The sequence below is a fragment of the Lissotriton vulgaris genome, chromosome 9 (genome assembly GCF_964263255.1).
Source record: "Lissotriton vulgaris chromosome 9, aLisVul1.2, whole genome shotgun sequence".
NCBI classification, from domain to species: Eukaryota; Metazoa; Chordata; class Amphibia; order Caudata; family Salamandridae; genus Lissotriton; species Lissotriton vulgaris.
In genome coordinates, this window is record NC_141697.1 from 635,158,407 (window position 1) to 635,179,493 (window position 21,087).

Sequence of the window (21,087 nt, forward strand, 5' to 3'; positions counted from 1 at the left end):
AGACTTTCCACTCACATCCATGGGCTTAATGATAATATCCCATGGAATTCTGTGCTGAGATGAATCTCCTTTCCAACTAACCTGACTGTACATAATTTCCCACATATACGATTCCTCCTATGGCTGTAGGATATTTTTCATTTCTCCAATGACTTTCACCAATGGCTGTAGTATCATATATACTACAACCAGTTCCCCATGTTTCCAATGACTTTCACGAATGGCTGTAGTACCATTTTTACTACATCCAGTTCCCCCTGTCTTCCGAACACAGAACTCCTCCTATGTCTTTGAGCAATAGGCCCTGCAGACTGAAGACACTCCTTCCGTCCGTTTTTAAAAAAAACCCCACTTGGCATCTCCAGTAAGTCCCAATGAGATCCCTCGTCCCGCTGATCATAATCTCAGCAAGCCTTTTTAAGTCGTTTAAATCCAGCCTAACAGAGATCGCTCTACACTTTCCCCCCCCCCCCCCCAGTTTATTCAACACACGGCGCCGGGCGGCACACCCCGCTTCCACCGGTTAGCCAGTGTTTACAATCCAACTGCGCAGGCGCAGCGCCGTGCAGTTCCCATGCCAACCCATGGGCCACGCTCACTGCGGCGCCGAGCGGCAACCACGCCCACCGCCAGCAGTCAGCCTCGTTCTACCGCACTACTGCGCAAGCGCGGCTTCTCTTGGTAACCATGCCTACCCTTGACCCTCCCGGGCTCCCATACTCACACAGGCTTCGCCGGAAGCGATCACACGCATTTATGCGCCACGCCCTCACTGTCTCGTTGCGACCAAGCAGCGAGCACGGAGAAGTAGGTGAACCGCCTGATTCCGCCAACACAACTGTAAGTTGTCCCTTTTCCTTCCCTCACAAGCAGGACCAACAACGGAGGCTACCGCCCAGCTCCCTTTACCAACAACATATCCTTTTCTTCCTAGATTATGTTGTTACCGGCATAGCGCCCTACTCCTGCTTGATGCAGCTCGACTTGAGCCACAGCATTGTAAGCCCTATTACCATCCTTCTGCCATATCACAAGTTGTGAATTACTCTATGTTGTCTATGTTTGTAAGTCCAGTTTGTCTCTTTCTGTTGACCACGAACTAAGATCAGGTCCTACCAAAGTACTACTACTTAGCTGGCACCTAATTCAAACCACGGCGGTACACAATATGAGCACTCCTACTTAGTGCACCCCTGACTACGATGCCAGCATGTATCCTATATAGCACGCACTAAGGCTAAAATCAGACCTTATTCCATAGATATTTTATCTCCTAAGCTAAGAGCACGTTTGCACAACACATGTAGACACGCTCTGCATCGATGAAGGCACTGTGTCAACCACCACTGTGGAAAGCCAGAATAATTGCACGTATCCTGCACTCTATCACTGCACTACGTAACAGGATAGTAATTATTTCATTTACCTTTTCTTCCTTCTCCACAGGTTTTGCAGCACCCTTATTTTTAGGTGTGCGTCCCAGAAGTTGATTTTTCTTCTGGTCGTTCAAGGATTTAGGACTGGGTGTGTCTTTTAGGGGGCACATACCACCCACTTCCTTGTTTTGGTCCTGAGGAATACCGGGGATTTTCCCCTGATGGTAGAAACATGTCGACCAACACATAAAATAGAGATAAGTAGGCCGTAACTTCCCTACTACTATCTCAACTTTATTTTTTAATTTTGTCCAGTTACTTTTTTATTAAACTCTACATAAAAGAATACCAGGACAATTTTAACACTTACACTCTTTTTTGTTTGCACCCCACATTTCACTACCAGCTCCACTGCAATTGCAGGTGTTGAAGCACACCCAAGTGACGCTAGGCCACTTGGGTGGGCCCCGATGATGAAGCAAGTCACCACTAGGTGGTGAGTGAGGGGTTTCCTAACAAAGGAACAATGTTTCCTGAGTTTAGACAAAAGCCTTCATTTACCCTCATCGGGTAGTACTCCTCCATTTTGTTCTTTTGAACCTTAACCAAGGGAATCAGGAGTATTCCCCGTCCGACGACTACGGACGCAACTCCTTACTCTCCTACTTGTTTTCCAAGAAGAAAATTATACACCACTTATTAATTCAATAAAATCTGAATTGAGAAGGTGGGACGGGCTACATTTATCATTGATTGGGAGGGTGAATGCTGTCAAAATGACAATGTTTCCCAAGATATTATATCTATTTCGGGCCATACCATTATTCCTCGAGGAGAAATTAATTGCGAATCTAGAATCAATATTTATTATATTCATATGGCAATTTGGGAAGGTAAGGCGGTCCACTAATTTGTTGTCTCTACCGAAAGATAGGAGGGGTTTGGCTCTCCCTAGCCTAAGATTATATTATTGGACCTGTCTTCTGACCCAAATGACCTTGCTCTTCCAGCCAGAGACTTTTGAAAACAATTTAAGTATAGAAATTGAGAGTCCCCCCTCTATATATGAGCTATTGTTAGGAAGAAAGGCGATGGGCTTAATGCTTTGTGAAATTGATCATAGATTTTATAAGAAGGCGAGGTTTAAGATTATTGATGGAGTCTGGAGAGTTTGGAAGGCCTGTGGAAAGCTATGTAACATCCCTAAAATCAATCCTTATTTACATATTTATAACTCAAGCCTCCTCACAGCAATAGAAGCAGACAGGAACTTCAAAGTTTGGGGAGGGTTAGGCATTAAAACGCTGCAGCAATTAATGGATGGAGAGGGGATAATGCCCTACAAAAAAGTTTTGGAATCCCAGACAACCATTGGTTTGTTTACACTCAACAGGTGCGCGTATTGAAGGCTCAGAGACCAAAACTGCTACCTCCCGTTAGTACCCCCTACTGGATGCACTCACTAGAGGCTGTAAAAAAATTAGGATCCTCTATAACATTCTCATCACAGAGATCCCAGATGATGTGGATGAGACCGAGGTAGCTTGGGCTAGAAAATTAGGAAACCCAGATATAGACGTTGACAAGGCCCTAATAATGAATAAAAAGATTTTTAGAGCCACAAACTTAAGAGCCCTGCACCATAAAACGATATTTAATTTGTACTATACCCCTGTGAAATTATTTGCTTGGGGGGTCAGAGCAGACGATACATGTCCTAGGTGTGGGGATGGTCAAGCCGATTTATTACATATGTTTTTTTAACTGTAATCAATTAACCCCAGTCAAGAACGAGATTGAAAAATTTTGGGAGGGGCTGCTAGGTCACAAGATCGATCTATCCCCTACCCTAATGATTGTGGGCACTGACTCTAATCTAAATCTGGGGAAAGAGGAAGAAGCTCTGATTTTTATATCCGTGGCGGTGCTCAGGCTCTTAACTTCGGCAGGATGGAAGGATATTGTGGCGCCATCCTTCCAAATGTGGCTCTCTAGGCTGCTTGGAATTCATAATATTGAGTCCTGTCTGTATGAACAAAAGGGTTTAAAAACACGGGAGTTCGGAAGAAGGTTCTGGGCCCCTGTTACAGTCTGGAGGCAGTCTAAGATGTAACAATCTAGATTAAGTGATACTTTTTATGGGCTATCACCTACTGGCGTATTCTTTTAAGATCAAATCTTTAAGAATTGTAAATAAGATGAATTTGGTCCTGTTTTATTATAATCCTGTCTGAGTATTTATGTATTGTCGTTTTATCTATTGATTGTATATCTGCATCTGATTTTGACATTTTAAGAATTGCTGTTTTTATGTCTGGATTATTTATTCATTGTAATTGCACTTATATTCCCAATAAAAAAAAGGGAGTTCCTCATGCTACCAATAGAGAAAGACGAGATAACTGATGCTTTGTCTGGCATGAAGTCGGGTAGCGCTCCTGGTGCAGATGGCCTTACGGCGGGCTTTTATAAAGCTTTCGAGGACAAACTTATCCCTCACTTGTCGACTCTTTTTGATGACATATGTGTGGAGGGCAGTATGCCGGGATCGATGAGAGAGGCGTTACTTGTAACGATATTGATATTGAAGCCGGGCAAACCTAGGGAGGAATGTAGTTCATACAGGCCTCTCTCCTTGCTAAATGTGGACACAAAACTCTTTTCCAAAGTATTAGCCACTCGACTGGCCCTTCTGGCACCTGAATTAGTGGCCCCTGAGCAGGCGGGTTTTATTCCAAGCAGGAACTTGACATATAATATCCGGACAGTCCTGGGCACGATACAGCATGTCAGACAGGATTGAAAGTCGTTGGCCGTCTTCCTAGACATGGAGAAGGCCTTCAACTCCGTTGAATGGGCATTCATGAGGAAGGTTTTACTGCAAATGGGCTTGGGACTACCTTTCCTCCAAATGATAGGAGCACTATATTCCCGGATGTGCTAGGCTCAGATTAAATGATTTGGACACGGACTCATTCCCAATTACAAGGGGCGCCAGGCAGGGATGTCCACTCTTGCCTTTGTTATATGCCCTGGTGGCGGAACCCCTGGCCTGCGCCCTACGAGAGTACCATGGTAACGAGGGCATATGCTTCCCAAACTATAAGATTGTGGTGTCCATGTATGCTGATGACACATTGCTTTATGTCCGAGACCCTGATAACAACTTATCATCGGTCCTCAGAGAAGTAGTCAGTTTTAGTGCATTATCAGGACTGAAGGTCAACTGGTCGAAATCGCTGGCATTCCCCCTGACTCCAGTCACACAACCCACTACGGTGGAGTACCCACTTCGCTGGACAACTGACACGGTCAGATATCTGGGGGTACAACTACACACAGACCCTGATACCATTTTTAGTGCTAACTACAGAACGGCATTCAGCAAGCTAGAAGATGATGTGGCCATCTGGTGCAGGCTCCCACTCTCCCTATTGGGGCGAATTGCCATTATGAAAATGGTTGTACTCCCCAGATTCCTATTTCTATTCACATCCATCCCGATGGTTCTCCCTAGGGCATTCTTCAAGCGGCTGCAACAACTATTGACGAAGCTTGCCTGGGCGGGCGGTCAGCCCCGGGAGAAATGGTCACTCCTCACCCTGCCTTTCTCCATGGGAGGGCATGGTGCGCCTGATTTAGAATTGTATTACAGGGTGGCGCAAGCCGCTCACCTACACACTTGGATACACGGGAACCGGGACATACCACACGTGAAAATGGATACCCTGTTTGCACGGCCTCTCTCCCTCCCGCATACGGTTTTTGAACTGACAGATCGTAGAACTGGAATACTAGATTCAATTTCGTCCACAAATCACGCATGGTCCAGTCTTTTGCAGGCACAAAATGGTGCACTGCTGTATTCCCCTATCATGCCTATAGATATAGCCAGATGGCTGCCTCCTCTCCGGGAGAGAGGGGTGGTAATTGAAATGCAGAAACTGAACATTAATGTGGCGAGAGATCTATTCGTTGATGGAGTCGCCAAGACCTGGGAGCAGGCAGTAATTGACCTGGAATCCCCATCACTTATAATGAGGTTCCAGTTTTATAGAGTCCGCCACGCGCTTTCTGAGCTTTTAGGAGGGGACATTGCAGAGCCACCGGATGTGAGAGAACTCACATATGTTATTAAGGCCACCTCTCCCCAGAAATTGCTGTCTCGCTTATACGCTCTATCGAAAACACATAGAGAAAACACGTACACTAAAGCACGACTAGCATGGCAGTTTGATTTACAGACGGTACTGGATGATGACATGTGGCGATATTGCTGCACCAACACTAGGAAACTTTCATTGAATGGCCGACATAGGCTGATACACTTCAAATTCCTAAATAGAATATATTACAAGCCGGACAGACTCTGCAGATATGGCCTTAGAGCCACAGAGGACTGTGAGAGGTGTCACACTCCTGATGCGGGATTCCTGCACTTAGCGTGGCAATGCCCTGGAATATGGGACTTCTGGGATAAGATCTTCACTGAAATTAGCGCAGTTGTAGAAATTACCATACCACTGAACCCTATGATGGCTCTGCTAGGCTACACCAAACAGCTGCCGACGTCTGCACGTAGACTAGTGGACATGGGGCTTTTAATAGCGCGCAAGGTAGTAGCATGCTGATGGATGAGAGGTCCTGCTCCGACTACTAAAAGATGGGCACATGAGATGGTATATTGCTGTACGCAATCAGAGAATTATTGCGAACTCCTTCCTCCCACCAGTAGACCCAAAAACTTCTGGGGTCTTTACCAAACCTATCTTACAAATAAAAGTGACAAGACAGCTGACACAGAGACGCAGGGAAGCTGAGTCTGACTGGAATTGCGGGTGACGTACATGGGGCACCGAGTGCGCTGCTGGCTTAGAGGGCTGGTGCTATGGAGGTTAGTGTTGTTACTGACTGGTACTGTCTAGATTACATAAGTTGGCAATGTTTTGTGCTGTTGGCGCCACCTGCCCTGCTTAATGGGTTGTTGGCTAAATGGTTGTGTATTCCCTTGAGTGTAGGAGGATGTTTGATAGATTTCATGAGGGTGCACTTATGCATTGAGGGGGTGGGAGGGAGACTCTGGTGTTTATACTCTGGGTCGCTGTTTGTTACCCTTCCAAAATTTTCAAAATAAAATACAAAAAAAGAAAAAAGAGAAGCAAGAGATGTGAAGAAAGAACCAACAGAGGAGCAGAAAGTCCTCCTGTGCTGACAGGTATTGCTGGTAACTGATTCTGACTAACTAGGACGGGACCTAGTGCTATGGTAAAAGACACTTAAAATACAGTGAAAAAAACCTGCATACACATGGGAACACTATGCGTTGGGGTACCCCTGTGATTAGCATGACCTCCTCTGTATTTGTCATAAGTTAGTGCCTTGGTCATTGCATGAGTACATGGGTATTGAGTGGATGATTAGAGTACTGCAAGGAGAGTACATGGTGAATGTATAAGAGATTGGGTTTTGGCCGAGTGATTGGATAAGTACATGGTGATGGCTGGGTGATTGGAGAATTGGAGATGGCTGGAATGCATCAGTAGTGCTCAGGGGATTATAGTAGTGCATGTGTTAGGGCCTGGGTCATTGAACGAGTACATAGGTAGTGACTGGATAATTAGAGTGCTGCAAGGACAGTGCACTGTGATTTTATAACTGCTTTGGTTTTGGCGGAGTGATTGGTTAAGTACATGATGCTGGATGGGTGATTTGAGGAGTGCATGGGTAGTGACATAGGGATTTCTGGACTGCAAGTGTACAACCTGGGTAATTGGAGGACTGAATCAGTACTGTGTAGGTGGTTAGAGGTCTGCATGGGTAGTGCACAGGGGATTATAGTAGTACATGTGTTAGTGCCTGGGTAATTCCATGAGTACGTGGGTATTGACAGGAAGAATACAGTACTGCAATGGGAGTGCATGGTGAATTTATAAGTGCTTGGGTTTGCATGATTGAAAGAGTGCATGGGTACTGACAGGGCCATAGCTGAACTGCATGGGTAGTGCTCAGAGGATTGTAGCAGCACATGTGTTCATGCCTGGGTCATTACATAAGTACATGGGTACTGATTGGATGATTAGAGTACTGCAAGGACAGTGCATGGTGAATTTATAAGTGCCTGGGTTTTGGCAGAGTGATTGGACAAGAACATGGTGCTTGCTGGGTGATTGGAGGAGTGCATGAGTAGTGACAGGGTGATGGCTGGACTGCATGGGTACTGCTCATGGTATTATAGCAGTGCATGAGTTAGTGCATGGGTCATTGAATGAGTGCATGGGTAGTGACTGGATGAATAAGGTGTTGCAAGGAGAGTGCATGGTGAATGTATAAGTGCTTGGGTTTTGGCAGAGTGGTTGCTTAAGTGCACACATGTCACATCAGGCCCAGCCCCCTCCCTTCACCACTATGCAAACACGCCCCCTGGAGCATTGTAAATTGGGGGATTAAATCCCCTTGAGTCCTGAGGGTCCCTGGGGGCCAACTAGCCCACCAGCTACCTCCAGTAAGTGCCACAGAGCTGCGTTACAGAGAGGTGTAAAAAGGGACGTGGCCTCTCTGCACCTCTCTGCAACACAGCTCCCTGGTGCATACTGGAAGTACCCGGTGGGCTAGTTCGCCCCATGGAGCCTCAGGATTGAAGGGGACTTAATCCCTCAATTTACAGTGTGTCAGCGGGTGCGTTTACACACTTGCTATGTCAGGCCCCACCCCCTCCCAGCACCACTGTGCAAATAAGACCCCTGGCACATTTTAAGTTGGGGGATTAATTCCCTTTGAGTCCTGTTGGTTTTTGGGGGCCAGTAGCTCACCAGGTACCTCCAGTAAGTGCCACAGAGCTGCGTTACAGAGAGGTGTAAAAAGGGGCGTGGCCTCTGAGCACCTCTCTGCAACGCAGCTCCCTGGCGCATACTGGAGGTACCTGGTGGGCTAGTTGGCCCCAAGGACCCTTAGGAATGAAGGGGACTTAATTCTCCAACTCAAAAAGCGCCAAAGGGCGCGTTTGCACACTTGTCAAATGGCGTATGATGACTGACCGAACGGTTCCGGTGCTACAATTGCTGCTATTCTTGTTCCGCTGCTATTTGTTCACTGATTGCTTGTTTTAATCATTTTAGGCTACCTGATGGTGTAATTTAACTGTAGGATACTCTTCGTTTAATTGGGGGAAAATGTTTATGTTTTGTGTAAATCTGCACGTTAGTTAGATCATGAGACCTGCGGCATCCGTCTGTCAGAACGGATCCGCCTTTTCGGTCAGCGTTCTAGGCATTACTTACAAGACCCCCTCCCGCCCACATTAAAGACCCCGATGGGCCGGCCGCGCAGCGCATGATAACTGACTGAGCGCTGCCGCCGGTTCCAGTGCTATAATTGCTGCTATTCTTGTACCGCTCGTATTTTTTCACTGATTGCTTGTTTTAATCATTTTAGGCTACCTGATGGTGTATTTTAACTGTGGGATACTCTACGTTTAATTGGGGGAAATTTTTATGTTTTGTGTAAATCTGCACGTTAGTTAGATCATGCGACCTGCGGTATCCGTCTGTCAAAGCGAATCTGCCTTTTCGGTCAGCGTTCTAGGCATTACTTGCAAGACTCCCTCCCGCCCACATAAAAGACCACGATGGGCCGGCAGTGCAGTGGGCATGCCACCGGCACGAGCAAGGCGCGCCAAAGGCAAACCCGTCTGCACCCCGGAGGCGTCTGGCGCAGTGGAGGCTCCCAACAAGATGTTTTCTGGGCCTCGCAGATACTATAGAAGCGCCTTACTGACAGACAACAGTAAGGAAGTGAGCAAGTGTCCCCGCTTGCCTGTCTGCACTCACACAGAGTATACCAATGAGTTGCGCGCAATGTGGTTGACCATGTTTTGCTAAAGGAACTGAGCTACCCCTCGGGCAGCCGACACGTGGCATTACTAGCCAGAGCGACATCGCTCTTTCTCATGGCAACACACAACTGTGAGCTCTACTTCTTAATTCATGTTCCCTCAAAACTCACGCTCTTAATGTATTTGATCTTTTAGTGGACAAATCCCCTGATTTTTTATTTGTAACTGAGACCTGGCTCAATGAGACGTCTAATCCCATCATTGCTTCTGCTATCCTACCGGGCTGTCTGATTCTTATGATTGATTGTCAGAACAGTATAGGGGGAGGCATCCCCATCCTTTTTAAAAAACATTTTTCCTGTTGTACCATTGGTCAATGTTGAGGGAGCGGAAGGTCTTGGTTTCCATCTGGTGATATCCCCCCATCAATCCTTGATGGGCATCCTAATTTATAGACCTCCTGGCCCGCCACAAGGTTTTAAGCCTCAATTGCTGAGGCTGTATCTCCTTCTGTTATGAATCATAAACATTGTGTGATACTAGGGGATTTTAATATCCATATGGATACCTCAGAAGACGTAGACGCCTCTAGATTTCAGGAGTCGGTAGAAGCGTTAGGATTGCTTCCTTACGTTCACTCTCCCACACATGAGAAGGGTCACACTTTAGACCAGATCATATCCACAATCAAGCTTGATATGCACTGTGCTCTCCCTCTTGCATGGTCCGATCATTTTCTCCTGGACTTTGCAATTTGATAAAGTTACTCCCCCTTCTAAGGCCTTTGGGAAGCACAGGCGTTATAACTCCAGACCTTTCCACTTAATAACCCCGAAGGCACTCAGAAATGCCATTAACAATCATCCGATAATTTTTGGTGGAAACTTAGAGGCTGACACTGAGACCTTGGACACCTGGCTACGGCTTCGGGTTGAGGATCTTGCCCCCTCTGTATCTTGCCTCAGGAAAAGTGATCGGCTCTCCGCTCCTTGGTTTAACACTGTCCTTAGAGAAAGTAAGAAATCATGTAACCACTTAGAGACACTTTTACCTCCCCGAGTTTAGTATCTGTACCTGAGATTAGGCTTTCTCGGTGTCCCTCTTTGGTTGTAGAAGGGCCCTCTCTCTCTGAGTTTCCACCTCTGTCTCTTCCTTCCTCACTTGACCTTTTCATCCAGCCTAAGTCTGGCTCTCCGCAGGATCCTTGTCCTGCAAAATGTCTTGGAAGAGTAGCCCCTGCCATAAACTCCTTGCTCAACCCGATGCTCAATATGTCCTTAAGCACGGAAGCGGTTCCCCAGGCCTGGAAACATGCCTTGATCCTGCTGCTTATCAAGAAGCCCAATTTGGACCCTTTGGTCCATGCTAACTATAGGCCGATCTCCCTTCTCCCAGCCTTGGCCAAGGTGGTGGAGAAGCATGTACACATCTCCCTATCTAACTTCATTGAGAGTAATGATATTCTACATGACACTCAGTCGGGTTTTCGTGCCAATATGAGTACGGAGACCGCTCTTCTTGAAGTTACCGGTGCCATCAGGGAAGTATTAGACGCTGGAGGACAGGCCATATTAGTTATGCTTGATTTGTCGGCAGCCTTCAACACCGTTTCCCACGACGGTCTCCTTTTAAGACTCTGGGAGATCGGATTACGCGGAACGGTGTTGAAGTGGTTTGAGTCATTTCTGGCCGGCCGCCGGCAAACGGTCTGGGCACCACCTTTCTTCGCCGATATGCCGCCATTGGAGGTGGGGGTGCCTCAGGGCTCTATTTTAAGCCCCACCCTTTTCAACATCTATATGGCCCCTCTGGCGGCAGTGGCGGAGTCGTTTGGTGCCCAGATCGTATCCTATGCCGATTGACTATCAGCTCATTTTCACCTGCTCAAAGGGCTCTGACTTTGACGGTATGCAGATCATAAGCTGTTTGGGGGCGGTCTTTGACTGGTTTAAACAGCACAGCCTGAAATGCAATTCCGATAAATCGGAGCTGCTTTTCTTTGGCTGCTCTCCTGATCCTAGATGGAAGGCCTGGTGGCCTCCGGACATGTATCCTCTGGCAGACGCCTCCTCCAAAGCAAAGAACCTTGGGTTTCAGATTGATGATGGCCTTTCTTTTGGGCCTCAGATTCGGGAACTCACAGGGAAATGCTTTGGCATTTTGAAAATATTAAGGATATTCCTCCCAATCTTGTCTTTTGAGCATAGAAAGATTACTGTGCAGGCCCTGATAGGCTCACGCTTGGACTGTGCGAATGTGCTCTACCTGGGATTGCCAACATTTCTTCTGGCGCGCCTTCAGGTGGTACAGAACTCTGCCGCAAGGGCCATTTATGGCCTTCAGCGAAGAGTGAGTGCATCGGAGTTGCTCAAAAAGCTCCACTGGCTTCCTGTCTCAAAACGGATTATTTTCAAAGCACTGACTCTTGCCTTTAAGGCGCTACACCATGAAGGGGCCAGATATATTAGGAGGCGCCTTACTTTTTACGTACCTTCTAGAACCTTGAGAACGGCCTCTTTGGCTATGGCTTCTGTTCCTTTCATCAGTCGGGCTAGAATTGGAGGACGATCTTTCCGATGCCTTGCGCCTCTGTGTTGGAATTCTTTGCCCGTCTCCCTCAGGAAAATCAGCAAATTACTGGTCTTTAGGAAGGAGCTGAAGACATGGCTTTTTACCCATTACCTTTCCTGTTGGCCCTGCATCTGCCCCGGTCTCTTCTTGCTCGGGCTTTTGGCAAAGTGCCGGGACACTCCTAGGAGTAGCCATGCGCTATAAAAAAACCATTTTAACATAACATAACATAACATAACAGAGAGAATCTGGCGTACGTTTTTTGATCCCAAAGACAATCTGACCTACAAACAGGCATTGAAAGCCTATTATAATCAATTCACAGAGGCAAAGAAAGCCTTCTACTCAACCAGAATGGAACTGGCTAGAGATAAAAGTAAGGAAATCTTTAAAAGAGTTAGTGATTTCTCTTCATCTGCTGCCACAGTCAAGCCTTTTACCCCATCGAAGGAATGGGTCAACCAAATGGCATTCATTTCCATGACAAGATCAAAGATATTCAGGAGTCTTTCTTGACATTTTTCACGGCATCTAGTGACAGTGATATGCCTGCCTCTCTAAGCACACAAGATACAGTACCTTCCCTCAAGCAGTTCCAGAGGATATCTCTAGAAAGGTCTTTAGACATTATGAAAGGCCTAAAATCCGGCTCTCCCACAGATCCTTGCCCTGCCGTCATTTTGGCCAGGACCACCGCAATTATGAATCTAACAGTCAACCAGGTTCTCAATCTCTCCTTAAAGTAAGGGCAGGTACCTGATAGATGGAAAAAAGCAAAAATTCTCCACCAACTGAAAAAAGCTGCGCTGGACCCAGAGTTAGTCTCTAACTATAGGCCAATTTCCTTGCTCCCCTTTTTTTCCAAAGTTCTGGAAAAGGTGGTGAATATTGCAACTACAGCCTTTGTTGAGACGCACTCACTATTACATCTGAGTCAGTCCGGTTTTAGGGACAACTTTAGTACAGAGGCGGCATTGCTGGAAGTCTCTGAGGCCATTATAAGGAGGTGATGGATGGAGGCGGCAGGGCTGTACTTACACTGTTGGATTTAACTGCGGCCTTTGACACCGTTCCCCATGACCGTCTCCTTCAACGATTGCGGGAGTGTGGATTTGGGGGTACAGTGTTTAAGTGGTTTGTCTCCTTTTTCGATATCTAGAAATCTTTATATCCCCAGACTCCCAAATATTTTATGATCGTAATCTTGCCGCCCCATTGGCAAGGCTGTGCATGGATGTTAAGCACTGGAGGTCCCTGCCCTTTCTCTGGTGGGGCCGGGCGGCTCTTTTCAAGATGCTGGCCCTTCCACATTTCCTCTATATCCTTCAAAACTGTCCCCACAGGGTCTCAGATGCATACTTCTCAGGAGTGGATAGTGAAATCCAGACGCTACTATGGGACTGTGGATCCCCTCGTATAGCGATGAGCAAGCTAACTGAGAGGTGGTATGACAGGGGTATTGCCACCCGAGCATTAGACTCTACTATTGGGTGTCGCAACTAATGGTGGTAAATCACTGGATACATCGCTCCCCTATGGATCCAGCCTATTTGCTGGATAAATATCAAACTGGGAGAGCAGGGTACTTGGGGGCGCTGTACTCAAAGGCTCGCAAAGGACGGTATTTTGCCCCGACAGCCCATACAATTGCAATTTGGCAACAGGCGAACTCCCGTCTCGGGTGGTCAAATGTCCTCACCAAAGCCATACCACTGTGGTATGCCCTGGCAAAAACTGGGACTTCTATGTCACCAGTCCGGCTTTGACAAGTGGGATATCATTGGAATTTCCACTATTAGGACTTGGTTAAGAAGGGCACAATCCTTAAGTTGGGGGAATTGAGAGAGAAATATGACATGGCCCACAGTTTGGTATTTAGATGCCTGCAAATTAGGCATGCCCTTACCACAACTCTTCCTGTCATGAGTGACATACCAGAGTCGCCCCCCTTGGAGAATCGGCTACTTGACGGACTGTTGCTTACTAAAGCCATATCACTGACTTACAAAAAACTATATCACAACTTACCTGACACATTCCACAAACTTCGAGAGAAATGGCAGATAGATCTCGGGCCCATTGACAATGAGGACTGGTAAGCGCACTAATGTCCCCTAGGGAAGCTGCCATCACCCTTCGGTTTTGGCTAATTCAACTCAAAATGTTACATAGATCTTATCTGACCGGGGTAACCATAGCAAAGATAGGCTCAAGGGCGGATGCACTCTGCCTCCGGGGCTGCCAACAAGATGCATCCTTCTATCAGATGATTTGGAATTGCCCAGGGGTGCGACCAATATGGGAGGGGGCCACAACACATATCCAGGATGCCCTGGGAAAAGAGCTAACTCTTATGTCGCGACTGGGCCTTCTCAACATATGGGAGTCAACTGATCTACCAGAGGTGGAGCAACAACTGACCACATTGGGCTACATCTTAGTCAAACGTGAAATTGCAAAAAGGTGGAGAGCGGCGGAGAGACCTTCTCCCCAAATGTGGATAAGAGAGTTTGATAAATGCATGGTTGCAGAGAAGGAGGCATTCAAATCAAAAGGGTGTCCAAAGAAATGGGACTGGAAATGGGGCAAGTGGAATACCCACTGTGGAACCTGTGTGTATCCCCATCGGTGGAAATGGAACTGCAGCACACTGGAGTGCGACATATGGACATATCATGATTGTAACTAATCTACCTTCCCTCGTCGTTTTAAAACATTGTATAAATCACCAAACTGTTGACTGAAAAATGTATGTGACTTTTGATAATGTGAAAATTAATAACAATATTTAAAAAATAAAAAAAGACGCTATGGCCTACAGGGAGACAGGAGCCAGTGTCACTATGGTGAGAGAGAACCTTGTGTCTCCTGACCAGATCATACTTGGACAAGTGCACCAAGTGACCAATGCTAGCAATGGCAGGACTGACCATTCCTTGGCAGTAGTGAATCTCAGCTGGGGAGGGGTAACTGGGCCTAAGAAGCGTGTGTTATCTTCAGACCTACCTGTAGATTGTTGGGCAATGATTTGGTACCTTTCGCTTGAGCTGAAGTAGAGTTCAGTACTCATGCAGAAATGTTAAGCATCTGTGCAAGTGTGTTTGCTGTGACAAGGGCTCCGGCCAAACAGCTTTCCACTGAACAGGCCCTGGATCCTTCCTGGAACAATGGACCAGGTGCCTTCCAAGAGAAGGAGAAGGAAGGGTAAGACTTTGCCCTCCTTGCAGACTCATAGTGAAGATCAAGCTCTTGAGGAAGATGATCTTAGTCCCTGTGAAGGTACTGCCTCAGAGGGACTTGAACCTGATCAGGCTGAGTTCTTAGGGGCAGAGGGCCTTCCAGGTCAGATCTGAGTTTGGATCAGCAGACCTTCCCCTCTCTTGAACCCCTCAGACAGAAAGGTGCTGCTGAGGTTACAGGGAATATCAGTGGGTCCCATAGGATCTACTGGGATGAAGGACTTCTTTACTCAGAGGGTAGAGACCCCCAAGCCTGGTGCCATCAGAAGGTTAGTTATACCCCGGATGTTTAGAGGTTCACTACTCACCCTTGCACATGATAGTCCTCTGGCAGGACACTCAGGGCAAAGCAAGACTTGAGACGGGCTTGTACCTCACTTTCACTGGCCCCATATGTCTGGGGGCACTAAGGAGTTTAATCGCTCCTGTGCCACTTGCCAAGCCAGTGGTAAGTCAGGTGGCCTCAAAGAGGTCCTGATGTCACTGCCAGGGGTTGGGGTTCCCTTTGAAAGGGTAGAGATTGACATTGTTGGGACCATGAACCCTCCAACTGCATCTGGGCACAGTTATATTCTAGTGGTGGTGGGGCATGCCACTAAGTACCCAGTAGCTATTCCCCTTAGAACCACAACAGCTCCTGTAGTGGCAAAGGCCATCTTGAGGATTTTTTTCCAGAGTGGGATTCTCTAAGGAAGTCTTGACAGACAGAGGTACACACTTCATATCAAGTTACATGACTGCAATGTGGAAGGAGTGTGGAGTGGATTACAAATTCACTACACCTTATCATCCTCAATGCAATGGGCTTGTTGAAAGGTACAACAAGACCCAAAGAGTATGAACATGGGCGTCCCAGAAAAGCTTAGGCGAAAAATGGATGTCCTACTACCCTGTCTTTTCTTTGCCTACAGAGAGATTCCTCAGAAGGGGGTTGGCTACAGCCCTTTTGAACTTCTTTTTGGACATCTAGTTAGGGGTCCCTTGTGCCTGGTGAAGGAGGGATGGGATTTACCTCTCAAACCTCCCAAACAGGACAAAGTGGACTATGTACTTAGCCTGCATTCTCACATGGCTGAGTATATGAAAAAGGCTAGTAAAAACTTGGACCCCAGCCAAGAGCGTAAAAAAGCTTGGCATGAACAAAAGGTTTCTAAGGTTGTCTAGGAACTCTTAAATCACCAAAAGGGTTGTCTGGACTGGTGCAGGGTGCCCACTTACATAGGTGGACATCATATACCAGGCCAGCCTCTCACAATATTTCTCTCTAGGATGGTGCGCTCTCCATGCTGGTCTCAGGTTCCTCGTTCATGATAGTTTTAGCTGTTGTGCCCCTTGCAGTTGAGGATCTGAAAATGTTTCCCAGTCCTGATGTGAAGATGCTTAGCCACTTCTATCTGCTTTAAAGTAATGAGTACAAGAAAGAGAAAAGACAAGTGCATATATCTTATACCGTATATCTATTTAAAGAAATTCTTGGGATATTATTATATCTGTACGTGCAAGATGGAATGATGTTGGGTAGACTATCACTACCTTTTAGAGTGGTAATGTGTGTCAAATGTAATTAAGAAAAGTATTTAGTTTATTCAGAGTAGGTGTGAAATAAATTACTAACTCATATAAGACCTTCAATGGAGGACAAATGTTTGTGCTTAGAGACAAGAAAATATTACAAATTACATCGAAAACTGAAACTAAGGAATTTTTCTAACGGCTATAATCATTATGTTAAACGTAAACTTACAGTAAAAAATATTTCTATTAAAAGTACTTGGCATGGTTGACGAATTTGAAAATAAAATCATAAGTTGTTTTTAGCACATTAAAATCACACAATGTGAGCCTTATAAACACATACTATGACAGAAAGGAAATGTCACATATAATGTGCTAACCTTGTGTCAGAAATGTAAAAAAGGGCAGGAAGAACTCTTATAACAACATCCCCATTATGTCAACATCAGGTATTTAGTTTTAGAAACACAACTTATGCATTTAAATGCTTATTGGTATTAAAAATATAATTTTTATTCATAAACAAATAATATTAATACACAGATTACAGACAACATGGAGTGTTACAACATATGTGAGACTGGACACACAACAGGAAAACACTTTAAAAACCCATTTGCCCTTATTATAATAAAACATATCACACTCCTCACCTCTCTGCTGTTTAAACTCTTCTACATGAGGGTGGAGAGTTGGCTAGACTGTTCTCAGGACCCTCCTATGCAGTAGTGTCATCTGGGGGTGCCGAGAATGTGACTAGGTTATACTCCTGGCACAGTGATGAAGATCCTTCCAGTGCTTGCCCACCGCCTACCTACACTGGGTGTGGACAGCCACTGCACTGCGGCGGTTGTATGTCAGTACAACGCATGCTTTTACCCCGCATGCCATTACAACGCGGGGATTAAAACGCAAGTCGTTACAACGACATGCGTTGGGGGGCGCTGGACAGTGGAATAGTTTAATTTTCTATTCCAACTCCAGTCCCCGTGGATAGTAGGGAAGGTGTTGGATAGAAAAGTAAACTATTCCCTATCCAACAGCGCCCTCCAGCGAAAGTCGTTGTAATGACTTTCGTTGTAATCCCCGCGTTGTAATGGTAGCGCGGGGTAATAGTTGCGTCGTAAAGGATGTTCCCCCGCTGCGGCACATGCTGATGTCTGGCAAATTTTAGCCCATACTGCAGCGCTCAGCTGAGTCTCAGAGGCCTCATTAAGCTAGGAGTGATTTTTGAGGATCACCCTCGCACATGATATTCAGTTTCTCATCTATAAAGCTGGAAGCTCAGTCATTTTTGGGGCTTCTCTAATTAAGGAAGTTGTAAGATGGAGGTAGATGGTGTTGTGTTGACAAAGTGTCTCGGAATGAACAGAAATGTGCCCATTTCCTGTTCCTGTACGTATTATCTGTTTGTTGCAGTAGATTGGGGTGCCGCTCACAGCGTCTTTCTTGCTTTCTGCTGCCTGCCGACGGATTAAATAATCATCATTTACAACCTGCTGCATCTTGAATCCAAGCCTCCCCACCGTAGCGGACTCGCTGGTGTGAGCGTGTCCTGCAATCGGCAGGACCTGACACCGCTCCCAGCTCGAGTCCCGTGGGTTGAGGCTAGAGGCGAGTCTCTGCGCAAAGGGCACCGACCGGGGGACTGCGAGGACCAGCTTTCCCCAGTCAGCCCAGCTGGTGCCTCTTCCCCCGGCGGCCACGCCCACTGCCTACATGTATTTCACTGACATCACCTCAACCGCGACACGGGACGCGCGCGGGACGGAGCTCGGGGCGAAGACCGGGCAAAGAGCGGGCCGTTTGAGGCCGTTCGAGAACGTGAGAGACCGGACCGGGCTTTTGCCCTAAGCCCTGCTCAAATGGACCACAACTGTATGTACTCATCTAACCTATAGATATTGAAATTGTTCATTCATTCTCTAGCTACCCACTAAGACTTAGTGAAACTCCTTCACCAAAAATGAATACGAGGGGTAGCAAATCAAAAAAGGTAAAAAAAGTTGGGGTCGGTGAGCAGTTGTTAGGGCCCATGGACGACTTCATCACTAAGGCAAACACCTTCATCGACCAAAGCATTAGCCTGATTGAGGGCAGAGTATCCACTGATCTTGCCATTGCAAGGCGATCATCCATGGGGCTATTGGCTGTAGCAAGAACCCCCGAGACAGAGGGTATTTTAGCACAATCATTACAAGGTAAAAATAGACTCAGCCTTCCAAACGTCGTAGACCTTTCAGCTTCCCAACTTTCCCTATCACTCTCAAATTCTGACCTAGAAAAAACCCCTGAAATTTTACTTGATCACACCCCAGAGGAAGTAAGACAAGCAAGAGGGAGGAGGGAGAGGGCTGTTAAGAAAAGAAATTAAAAGGAAAAGGTAGATAAAACTGCAGTCATTGATACGGCTGACTTAACTGATCCCACTGTAACTTCAAATCCGGTAGGGTCAACCCTCCAAACAGTTGATACTACTGACCACCACGTACTGATACATCATTCCCCACATAATATACCAGACACTATTACTTCAGGTTCATCTGCCCTTCTATCTCCTAGTAAAGAACCAGATACTCTGGAGCTGGTAAACAAAATAGCCTCACTATTAAACTCCTTCTTTCTCCCCCTAGAAAGCAGATTACTAAATATTGAGACCCAATTGTCTAAACTTTTAAAACCTAAGTCAATTCAAGAACCTCAAAAAAAGGGGACACATAACTTGGCTGTACCTATCCCACAAAAGAAAATTACAACCTTAGTCTGCCCATCTCCCAAACAACAAATAACAGCAAAGGCTCCCATAACGGTGAAACCCCCTCCGAAAGCTACAACGCTTACACTTCAGACCAACATGGCTCCAAAAACACCAGTAACAAAAACACCAGTCCTAAAAACGCCAGCCCCAAAAACTCCTGCTCCCAAAAAAACAAATCCTCTAGCAAATAAAGGAAGCACGAGAGGTGCACATGAGGGCAGATTTCCTGCTAATTTGCCACCTGAGGCATGCCCATTCGTGGTAGTGATGACTGGTGTACCAGAACTAACGGGGGAGACTGCAGAACCTAATTGGTCCTTAAAAAATAAGGTCCAACACTGGTTAAACACAAACCGACCCATTCCCCCTAATTGGTCAAGCAGGATATCAACGGTATGCAGGACCCCATGGGTGGGACATAGCAAGAAAGTAATACAGGGAGACTGCATTGTGATCACCTTTGAGGATCCAAGAGCAGTTGAGTACATTTGCTCCTGGGAACATCACAGCACAAGCGGTGGGATTGACACAAAGTGTCTTTCCTTTTTTTACCCTAAAAGACATCATAATAGCTACTGTAGTGAATTCGATAACATCTGGCGCAAAGCAGTCCCACAGCCCTGGGAATTCGACATCTCCAGACCAAAAATGGCCTCGCGACATAATGATTATGATAGCCCCTGGTGGCCAGTGGATCCCAACTATCAGCATCATGAGGGTCCATGGCAGATCGTGGGACCTCGGAATAGAGGTAGAGAATGGGAACAGTGGGGCGGACCTCCGCAGCGACCATATAGATCTACCTATAGAGAAACGCCACATTGGGAAAATTGGTCGGGTATACCGACCATGAATCGGTTCAGTGGCCTAGAAATGGTCGACTGACCATCAGCTGAAATTCCACCTCCTGAACAACTTATACCAGCCCCAGATCCCTTACGGACGATGACCGCAGGGCCAGAGAATGAAACACAATTCTTGTCTGTTATTTTCTGGAATATTGCAGGCCTCCACCAAAAATAGAGGATGGCTCTGCCGCTCACTTCCTTGAGGAAGGCAAGATAATATGCCTACAAGAGACATGGGCCACGAAGGAGTTACATCTTGTGGGCTATAGAACGTACTTCTCCCCAGCCCTTCCAAGTAATGCGGGTAGGCCTAAGGGGGGCCTGGTTACTTACATAGCCAATACAATACCAAACCTGAAGTTCCTAAAAATAGAATCTGCCCCAAACTTCCAACTGCTTTGCCTCTCGGTTGGGAAAAAAGTTACTATCATCCTAATAAATTTTTATAATAATTTAGAGGACGACCATTTTATTAACACCCTCTCAATAATCCAGGAATAAATCGCCCATTACAGACAACTGTATGAAAAAAAGGGTATAGTCCATTTATTATGGGGAGGGGACTTTAATTTACACCCCTGTCCGTGCTCGGGCAACCAGAGTTGCGGGATAGTGGATGAGTACGATAACCCTCTCGTGCACTTTCCCCATGTACGAACGGGGGCAGCTATGAACAATCTTCTCACGGATCTTGAACTGTCAATAGTAAACAAGAAAGACCCTATCAAGAATGCACTAGAACCAACATACCTAGGGAGGGGGCATGAGACCACCGTCGACTACATTCTTTCGACGGATGGATTGAGACACCTAATCAGGGATTTCACACTCTTGATAAATACTCTAAGCGATCACTCCGCACTTAGGCTGGACCTTGACCTGAATAATCTAGTAACGCACACAACAATAATTGCACACACCTTATCCCAAAATAGGCTCGAACTGGGCA

At 46.3% G+C, this 21,087-nt stretch overlaps 1 protein-coding gene across 1 annotated transcript in view; it reads left to right on the top strand.

Moving 5' to 3' along the window:
* LOC147692004 (cytochrome P450 2F3-like) overlaps positions 1–21,087 on the top strand; it is a 753,496-nt gene that overhangs the window by 536,208 nt on the left and 196,201 nt on the right. The window lies entirely within an intron of this gene.